Source organism: Rhinolophus sinicus, chromosome 3 (assembly GCF_057876585.1).
Source record: "Rhinolophus sinicus isolate RSI-liver-muscle chromosome 3, RSI-T2T, whole genome shotgun sequence".
Classification (NCBI taxonomy): Eukaryota; Metazoa; Chordata; class Mammalia; order Chiroptera; family Rhinolophidae; genus Rhinolophus; species Rhinolophus sinicus.
Genome location: NC_142503.1, coordinates 160,599,860 through 160,609,755, shown reverse-complemented (window position 1 = coordinate 160,609,755; position 9,896 = coordinate 160,599,860). Strand labels below are relative to the sequence as shown.

The 9,896-nt window shown below is 45.6% G+C and overlaps 1 protein-coding gene across 2 annotated transcripts in view; it reads left to right on the top strand.

The window, feature by feature from the left end:
- The first annotated feature begins 5,872 nt into the window (after positions 1-5,872).
- Positions 5,873-9,896, top strand: part of NIN (ninein) — a 95,586-nt gene continuing 91,562 nt past the window's right edge. The window contains exons 1-2 of one of the 2 annotated variants that reach the window (XM_088797329.1): positions 5,873-6,041; positions 6,556-6,607. The gene's annotated coding sequence lies outside the window, so the exon portion shown is untranslated. The remainder of the gene's footprint in view (positions 6,042-6,555; positions 6,608-9,896) is intronic. The other variant, XM_019725670.3, reaches the window with a different exon arrangement.

The window sequence follows — 9,896 nt, the reverse complement described above, 5'->3', positions numbered from 1 at the left end:
CCACTGGACATCTCAGCATTAGCCCCCAAACCTCGGCTGCTAAGAGGGCATTTTATGTGGACTGAAATAGGCCCCCCAGAGCTGCCATGAGGTTAATCATGACTTTGACCTCAGTACAGCGGTATCTCGGTTTTCGAACGTCTCCGTTGACAAACGTTTTGGTTTAGGAATGCTGTAAACCGGAAGTAAATGCTTCGGTTTTCGAACACGCCTCAGAAGTCAAATATGTCACACGACTTCCGCTGAGTGCAAGATCTTGAGGCCTAGCTGTCGGCTGTTTTCAAACATTTCAGAACTTGTGGATTACGTTTGAAAACCGAGGTGCCACTGTATTTTGGTACAAAGAGGCCTAAATTATATCCTTGGTGAACCATGCCATTCTCTCCCAACTGAAAATGAAATGCAAACCAAAGATGTATGTTGCTTTTTGTAATGACGTATCTAATTGCTTTCTCATCAATCCAGGTGGGAAGATGCCCTCATTATTTAGTTTGCTCCCAAACGGCCTCCCTATCAGAAGCAATGCTCTTCCTTTCGGTCTCATTTTCTGTTTTTGAAATGGTCATTTTCCCCGAATTCAGCTTTGGCTTGGTTCAGAAAGCAGTAGAAAGTATGTAGAGTGGAAGACAAAAAGTCACTCTGTTATTTTAAGGTTTTTGAGATTAACCGTGGGTCTTCAGGATGCCGGCAGGAGCTGCTGTGGGTGGCATGAAGGATGGAAGATGGAGCAGCAGCACTCCCACACATCCCTGGGGGACAGGCACCACCCAGCAGCGCTGCCTTCTTATCCTCCAGCCTCGGCTCTGCTGGGTGCCCTGCAGACTCAGGTACAGCTGAGTAGAAAGCAGGTAGGCTGTGGGACAGGCATTAACAAGTGGCTAACAGGGTGGTCATTTCTAAGTATTAAGATAGTATAGACTGGGCTATTTTCTTCTCAAATTTTATTTTTAGAAATATTTGGGGGTGTGCAAAGGTTTTAGAGGGTGGTCATTTTTAAAAATATTTTTAAACACTGTGTTTCATTTCGAGGCAGCTGTTAGCATCACACATGAACCTTCCTCTCAGGAAGCAACTGCTGAAATGAATGGGCCCAGCCTAGGGGTCTGATGCAGTTGTGTCCTCATCTCCATCAAGGCGCCAAACCCTCCTGAACCCAGGTTCCTTGTAACAATACACAAGACGATGAAAGCGGAATCCTCTTCTTGTTCTAACATTGCACTATAGCCACTGGCCACATGGGGCTAGTCTGAATTGAGATGTACTGCAAGTACAAATAAAATACACACCAGATTTCAAAGACTTCCCTGAAATACTAATGTAAATTATCTCATTAATAATTTTTATATTGATTACATGTTGAACTGATAGGACTTGGGGGGTATATTGGGTTAAATAAAATATTAAAAATTACTTTCTGAAAGGTAGCTACCAGAAATTTTTGAATTACACATGCGACTCACATTATATTTCCATTGGACAGGATTGTTTGATTTACTTATTTACTTACTTATTTTAAGAAATATTTTTACTATATGTTTCTGGGTTCCCATTTCTTTTGTGTGTGTATCAAATTCTAGAAAACTTAAAGTAGTCTTGTCTGGGGGGAAAAATGTTACATCATTTTGTGGTCAAAGTTCTTTTTTTCTAAAAAGGTAAAGATTTCATGTCATGTTGGCTAATGTTGAAGAGAGTGTAAGGGGAAGGAACACCACTGTTTCTTAAACTAGAATTTCATTTCCTTCTACTTTGAATGAAGCTGTGGTGCCAATCTTTATGCACTTACAGTCTTTAGAACAGAACATTTCCAGATTCCAGCACATGAAAAACGATACTTCTAAATGATCAGCCCCCACACACATAGGCCACAGCTCTTCCCCATGTGAGCACTAACTATTTGGAAAGCACCTAAATATCCAGCCCATGAACTCCAAAAGTCACATGTTCAATAACTGCTGGATCAAATAAAGAACAGTAGACAGAGACAGGGCATCAAATATGCTTTTGGACTGATGATCTGGGCAGAAGGAGAAGCAGAGGGAAGATTCCGAGGCACATATGAGGTCTGACAATTAAGTTCACAAACTTTCCACCGTGTAAATGGACATATGAGCAGAGCTTGGAAGGAGGGTTGGTTGTCTGGGGACACTGACAATATATACATTTGCATGGATCAAGTAGGGCCCTGCATGTTCAGAAGGAGATCTAGGATCTGATATGAAAAGCAATGACCTGATTGAAGCCATGTTTTCAGGAAATGATCCCTCTTTACCGTGCTATATATGTGTGCATCCCCGAGCTGGAAGATCTGATTAGAATCCAATGCCATCTCACACTGTACCCTTACTCTCTTGTGCGTGTATATTTTTGCTTCCCCAAGGGAGAATGACACATTTCTCAAAGATAAGAGTGGAAGTTGATGTTCCTTTTGAGCACCTCATGACTTCCAGGACAGTAGTCAGCACAGAGTAGGTGCTCAAGGCTTACTTTAAAAAAAAAAAAAGTTAAATTGTGCAGAATCCCTGTTTCCTCTTCTTTCATGTATTTCATGAGGGAAAATGAAGACAGAGAATCCTAATTACGAACAAGGGCCCTTCAGGGGCAAAAGTATGAATCAGTTTGCCTTCTGTCTCTTTCTCATTTATTTTTTGTTTTTCTCCTTTTTTCCGGGCAACTTCCTGGGTCCTCACCACCAGCATTTTGTCATCGAAACTCCTAGCCTTTGACTTGCATGTCTGGAACCCCAAATTTCCCCTTACTCCTTTCACCATCCATTGCCTCAGGGCCGCAGGGAAGTGTATGATGTCTCTTTCACCCTGACAGTCCCTGAGTTGGACCATAACTCATAATCTGCTTGAGCCCATTGGCCCTCCCTGATGCAGCTTTACAACTGACCTGAAGATTGTTCAGATTAGTTTAAGTGGTCAGAGAAAAGTAAGAGACATTTATTAAAGAAGTGTGGAAGGACATGGGAGTTAGTACAGAGTGACAGGAGAGTTTTCTTTTTTACTATTCTGTAAATGAGAAATAACTTATACCCAACTGTGACTTTGGGGAAGGTAGACTCAGTTTGGGTAAAACTATAGCCTTTCCCTGACCAGAAAAAAAGAAAAAAGATAATTCTGTAGATGCCAGGAAATTTACAAAGCCTGGATTTGCTTTTTCTCTCTTTCCTTTTATTTTTAAATTCATTTTTGTTGTCCTGACTCTACACTAGTCATTACAAAGTTACTTTCAGGAAGAAGGAAAGAATAACTTTCTCTTTCTTGGGTTACTCTTTAGTTAACTTCTTAGAGCTTTCAGCCACCTGAGAAAGCCAGGCCAATATTGAAAAATGTAGGAGAAAGCCACTGAAAATGTCATCTACAAATACTTTAAGGATCCTGGGTCCCTCAACAAGGCTCTTTATTAAATGAGAGTTAATATCAGAGGCAGATAAACTGCAACAGACAAGAATGAAATGTGGTTTGTAAAGGGTATTAACACAAGGTAAACATTTATATTTCATTTTCTTTATATTGGTGATAATGTAGAATTGGAGTTTGGCTGTTATTTCTGCTTTTATCTTCATTTTTGTTTAACAGAGAAAGCTCAAGATATGGGTTCTAAGGGAAGACATTGCTTTCTTCCAGGGACTCCAGGGGACTAAGACTAACCTTTCACCCTGTGCAGCCTAAATTGCTGTTAAATTACCTACTTCAGTGGGATTGCTCTTATAAAGCTACACCTGGAAGTAACAATGCTCCACACTTCCCCTCCTTTGTAGGGAGGCTGGAGATTGAATGTAGTTTCTAGTTCCTAGTCCCAGCATTAACTCCTCCCCATCCCCTGTTCTCAAGAAAGAGTATCTTATGTTTTTCAAATTATATAACCATCAGCAGTCCTGAACTTTCTCCACAGGCAGTAAGGGAATGCTGCCTCCAACATCCCTACACCCCATGAATCACTACTTTAATGAGCAATCTCATCCTTAAGAATACTTGCAGGTTAAAAAGGGATGTTTGGAGAGAAACCTAGTCAGGTGAGGCTTCCATGGCAGAGATTAGGTGAAACAAAAACATTTCTTTATTCTTACCTTCTAAGACTTGGCTGTTTTAGTCCCTCGTGCACATTATTCTCTTATTTATAAAATGACACCTATGTAAGTATTTTGGTAACAAGTTTGCTATTTGTTTAACAAAGAGTGTGTATGTACATTGTATAATGATTACTGGTCTGGACAACCATGCATAAAGAACATGAGTGTGGATGTACAGACAGAACGTGAACCTGTGAACCTCTTCTCTTTCTTATTTTCCAGGCATACTGTGTTGAAGGAAAAAACTTGAGTTCTGAAATAAGACATCTGCTTTACTTAAAAAAAAACACACAAACTTTTTATTTCGAAATAACTGTAGATTCACATTAAGTTGTAAGAAATCATATAGAGAGATCCCTTATAGACGCTTTACCCAATTTTCCCCAATGATAACATTTTGCATAACTGTAGTACACTATCACAATCAGGAAACTGACATTAATACAATCCTAGGGCCTTATTCAAATGTCACCAATTTTACATGCACTCATTTGTGTGTTTACTTAGCTCTACGTAATTTTATCACATATGTGATCTGCATTTGAATCCCAGCTCTGCCAAATACTGGCTGTGTGACCCTGAGCAAGGTCTGTAGGGGCCAGTTTCTTCATCTGTAAAATGGGTATAATAATATCTGCCCATAAATGTGGTGCAAGGATTAGGTAAGATCATTTTGCGGAATTTCCAGCACAAGTGGATTCTCAAATGCTAGTTTCCTACCTGTCTATTTCTTGTTCTCTAGGTAGCAAGGGAGCTCTTCAGTTTCTTGCTAGAAAAGAAAACCAGACTTGTGGGTTATAATAAATCAGGTGCTCCTTCTTCAAAGGCAACACATTTAACCCTGCAGCTCAGAGAGTTGTGCCCCAGCCCACAGCTGCTCCCGCCTTTGGGTCTGGTCTTGAAATCCTGTTTGCATCCAGATCAGAAGTGTAGGGATGGAGGAGTGAGAAAGCGGAGATTTGGGGGGCGGGGGGGGGGAACGGGAGGAGGAGGAAGGAGAGGCTGTGGGGCAGGAGGGAGGGGGGAGGAGGAAAGAGGCGATAAATACCGTCGGCTGGAGAACTACCAACTCCAAAGAGTTTCTGTCCAGTGTGGCTAGTGACCGAGGGTTGGATGAACCCGCGGAAGGCTGGATAGGGGATGGGAGCCTATGAAGACCTGGTGGGCAGGTGCAGAAGGCAGTCTAGATCGCGTAGGAGGGTTGCAGTCACTTCACAGGGTTCAGAGTCCATGCTAGAACCCTTCCGCCCCCTAGACCCCCTCTTCCAATGACAGCCAATGGGCGCTAGAGAGCTGAGAAATCCAGGGCAAGAGAGGCACCTGAATCCCCACCTCAAAGTACCGCTGGCTGGAGGCGGGGCCTGTCCTCCACACCTAGAAGTGGCCGGCCGGGTGTGCTGGGTGCAGCGGGGCGTGTGCGGGCGTGTTTGGAAGGAAAGGGAAGCGGGCAGGCAGGGGGTCGAAGGGTGGACGCGCCAGCCGCTGCCCGGCTGCGACCTCGGGGCGCTGGCCTCCTCCACCCGCACCTCCTAGAGCCCGGGCGTTCCAAGTTCAAATCTCGGAGACGACAGCCCCGGTGTCACGCGGCAGCCAAGCGGGGACCCGGCTCCTGCAGGCTCCGGCGACCCGAGCAGTCGGGGCCTGGGACGCAGTCCGGGTGGGGGCGGCGTGGCGGGGACAGGCCCGGCGAGGGCCGGGTAGCGCTCGGCGCTCCTCCCTCCGCAGCCCCTGAGGCTCGGGCAGGAGGAGGAGCCGCGCTCCGGCCGGCGCCGCCCTGGCTCCTCCTCCCAGCGCGGGCCTGGCCCTTCCAGCCCGGCGTCCAAAGCTGCGGGTGGCCGCTGCAGAGCCGGGAGCCGAGCGCGCTGGGCGCGGCCGTCCGGCTGCCGCTGCCGCAGCCTGCGAGCCCTGAGTGCGCCCGCGGCCATGGTCCCCGCGGCGGCGCCCGGCGCTTGAGCCCCGGGAGGCGGTAAGCGAGGATCCCAAACCCGGGACCTCCACCCCGCGGCCTGGGGGTGCACGGAGGCCTTGTTCTGCCCCCACGCCGTCGGCGGGGCCCTGCGTGGACACGGCACGGGCACAGGCTGGGTCTTCCCCATCGGGGCCCGGGGCTAGGGCGGGAGATGTCCCCGCAGGCCGGGTGCAGGGGGCGGAAGCGAGGAAGCGGGTGGCCTGGCCGCCAGCCGGGCCGGGCCGGTCCCGGGGGAGCCGGCGGGGAGGGGATGGCTTCGGGGCGGGAGGAGGGGCGGGTCGTGGAGTCGCGGGCTGCGCTGGCGGGGGCGGGCCGACGGTGGAGAGGACGCGCGCGGCAGCCCCCGGGAGCCTCGCTTTTGTAAAAGCTGGTCCCTTACATATGGAAATGACGCTCGAGCGGGTCCCCATTCTCGTCCTTTTGAAGGACGCCCTCCCAGAGCCTCGGCGCCGCCTGCAAAGTATTGTCCGGCTTCTTGCGCCCTAACAAAGCGTCCGCCTTCGCTTTGCAGAGCCGTGGAGGCAGGCGGCCGGCTGTGCGGGCGCGACGGAGGCTGACAGAAGGTAGGCGGGGACGGCGGGGTCCGAAAGAACGGGCCGCCAGACGGTACAATCGGGGTGACTGAGGTCTCTGCGGGTGGCGATGGGCAGGCGTGTCGGGGACGCGTCTGCATCACAGGTTGCCAGGGATGTCGGCAGCGCGCCCGCCCTCGGGCCTCACCTCTCCTCCGCGTCCAGCTGCGCGGCTGAGTCTGGGAGCCTCCGCTACCCGCGTGGTCCCAGCCCACAGCTCCCGGCTGAAAGCGGCTACTGTGTGTTGGTCCATGAGTAGACTTGAGTCCCGGGGGGGAGCAGAGAGGGTGGTTGTTGTGTTGCTTGTGCCACCCAGGCAGACTTGTGATTGAGAAGCTAAAGAGAAACCTGTGTGGGCAAACTCGGGGTGTTACCCTGGGCTGCGCAGCGGAGAGTTACCCTTAAAGTGGGAATTTTCGAAGGTGTGTGGGATCAATGCATACAGAAAGACTTTCCCAGGGCAGTTACTACTAAGAAAGGGAAAAGAACGAAATGACACTCGTTTGTTGCCCGAAAGCCTTGATCGCCACACCAGCAGACAAGTGTGGAGTGTTGCAGGAGAAGCTTCCAGGGTCCCAGGGGCTGGGCTTCTACAGCTACTAAACCGGTCCCTGACAAAAGGACAAAGCTGATGGAAACAGTTTACAGCTGAAAGCTCTGTCTGCGAAGTGAGAGAGAGAGAGAGAGAGAGAGAGAGAGAGAGAGAGAGAGAGAGAATTTCTTAGCCTCAGCGCTACAAATCAAATGGGAGCTGGAGAGATTGTTCTACCATGTACCTTGTGTCTAGACAACTAATTATGAGATCTTCTGCTTTCTTTACTTCCCTGGAAAACTCCTGGTGTTGAGGAATTCCTGAGATGAGCTTGCCATAGAACTCCTGAATTTATTAGATCAAAACAGATTGCATAGTTGTTTTTGTGACTAACGTGGTAGCTTTTTAGGATTAGAATCCTAATAAAATGCACTGTGGCACATGGGGTAAGCTTGGGAGACCACGAAAAATTCTCAGTTGGTCTCCCTTACATGCATTAACAAATTTTTTATGTTACGTGTTTCTTGAGGCTTGACAATCAGCATGCAAGGTAATGTATTTTTTCTGTGTCAGCTTAATTTTATCTTGAGTCTTCTCTAGGGGCTAACACTGGTGACTGACCTGGAATATTGGCAGAGCTTGCTCTGGAGCTGAAGGGGGCTGTGAAAATTCCCAGACTGAGTGTAAAAGTAAGATTCCAGGCTGGCTGCAAAACCAGTTTGTTGTGGTCTCTTCAGCTGTTGTCAGTATCCCTAGGGAGGTCATGTGAACGGCTGGGGAGTAGGGAGTTTGTTTGTAGATTTGTTTATTTTCACGAATTCTCTGGTGATTCTTTAGAGGAAAGCATTCTGAACCGCAGTGAAGATAATAAATGGATGTTCCAGATGAGTTGAACATGGGGCAAAGGAAGGAAAAGGCTTTATAAGGGACAACAGAAAGAAAGCCACCACAGGCACGGTCTTTGCATTCAAATGTCAAGGATCAGTCATTTTAATAGGCACTTGCTCAGAATGGCAAGTGTCATAAGCAGATGACACTTATTTTCTTATTCTTTTTTCATTTCTTATTCTTTTTTTATTCTTTTTTCATTTTAGATATGTGATGACCCTTAATATCACAAGATGTTAACTGTCACGAGGAGAACCAGGGCTCCAATGAATTCTGAACAGCCAATCTTAATTTAATAGACAATATTCTTATCATAAGTCAGATGTTGTTCAAGTAAATTGTTTTAAATGCCACTGCAAATAACTTTTTAAACTAACATTTCACCAATCTCGATGCTTCCACTTTCTGTTGATAATGAAAATACATTTTATCAGGCTTATATTGATAAAGGGTTGGAGAGTTTAGCCAAGGCATTTTCAAGGGATTCAAACAGCCTAAAGCCTTTTCAGAAGGTTTATTTTTATAGATGTCAATTCATTTGTAAGCCAATAAATTATGTGATTTGAATTCTGGCTATTGAACTTACATCTGTTGGGCAGGGGCTTGTAAAGAGATTTACTAAAGCTTTCAAAAAGATTTTTTTATCCTATTTACAAATAAAATAGAAATTTAAAACGTTGATGGGAATATGCAAGTGAGCAAGTTTGTTTGAAATTAGGATGCTTCTTTATTGCAACTTATATCAGCAATTAACCATTTATTCCAGTTTTTGGATGGAAACATTACGAAGTATTTATCCTCTAATGCTCGCTCACTTCAAAAACACAGTTGAGAAAAATCTATTGCTTATCGATGTAAAAAGAGAAGCTCGTCACTTTTACCCCAGGGAACTGTTCTCATCTGCAGGCATTCTACATTAATTTGAGTTAATAAGGCTCAAGAAGTGAAAGTTGTTACAACCAGGCTCTTTTAAGAAAGTAACAAACAGGCAGCTGTTGTTTGCTTCTGTAATGTTACACAGTAGCTGATTACAGGTTATTGTATCTACAATGTGCTAAGCTAACAATTTTGTTCATCCAGCTATCCTGAGTTAACAACTTGATTAGGTAGCCTACCTAGCTATCAGGTTTAACAAAAGCTTGGCTTTTCTACATCATTCAGGATAGTAAAATACTAAAGCTTATTTATGTTTTAGAATAAATACTGGTAGGATACCCTTAGTTAAGTTAAATTTTATAGTGCAGTTAGCAAAGGTTATTTCCTTTCAATTTAATGTGACTTTTTTTTCCTGTGTGGTGGCATTTAAGCTTTTGTGTTGTCTTTTTATACCATGATTTTATTCTTGGTGATGCTCTTGTGCTTTTGGTATCCAGCTAAAAGTGAGGTGCTATCTGAGCAGGGAGGAGACTGTCTGACAGTAACCAGTTTGAGCAGCAGTAGTTTTTGGCAGAAATAGTCTGTATAGATATGTAGATGGGGACAATTGCTTTTTCTATTAAGTTTTTGCTAAACTTAAATATATCCTTGTCTCTAATTCATTTTATACTGAAATTAGTCCAAAATGGTAGGACTGGGAATCTTTGCAGCAAATTAAAGTGCAAAAAAAAGAAAAAGAAACACTGTAATTTGATCAGGGGCATTAGGAGACTCTGATCTGCCAAACTGAAAGCTAAAGGCGTGAATGAAAAAGCTTTGCCAAACCAGGGTTATGCATGTTTATCAGTTTAGTTATAAAGTAACTAAATTAGTCACTTGGTGGTCACTGCCTGGTCTGTGGACCCCCAACAGCTATGTCTGAACGCAGATCCAAAAGCATCTATTATACTATCCAACGAAAGCGGCTGAGCCAAGAGGGGCATC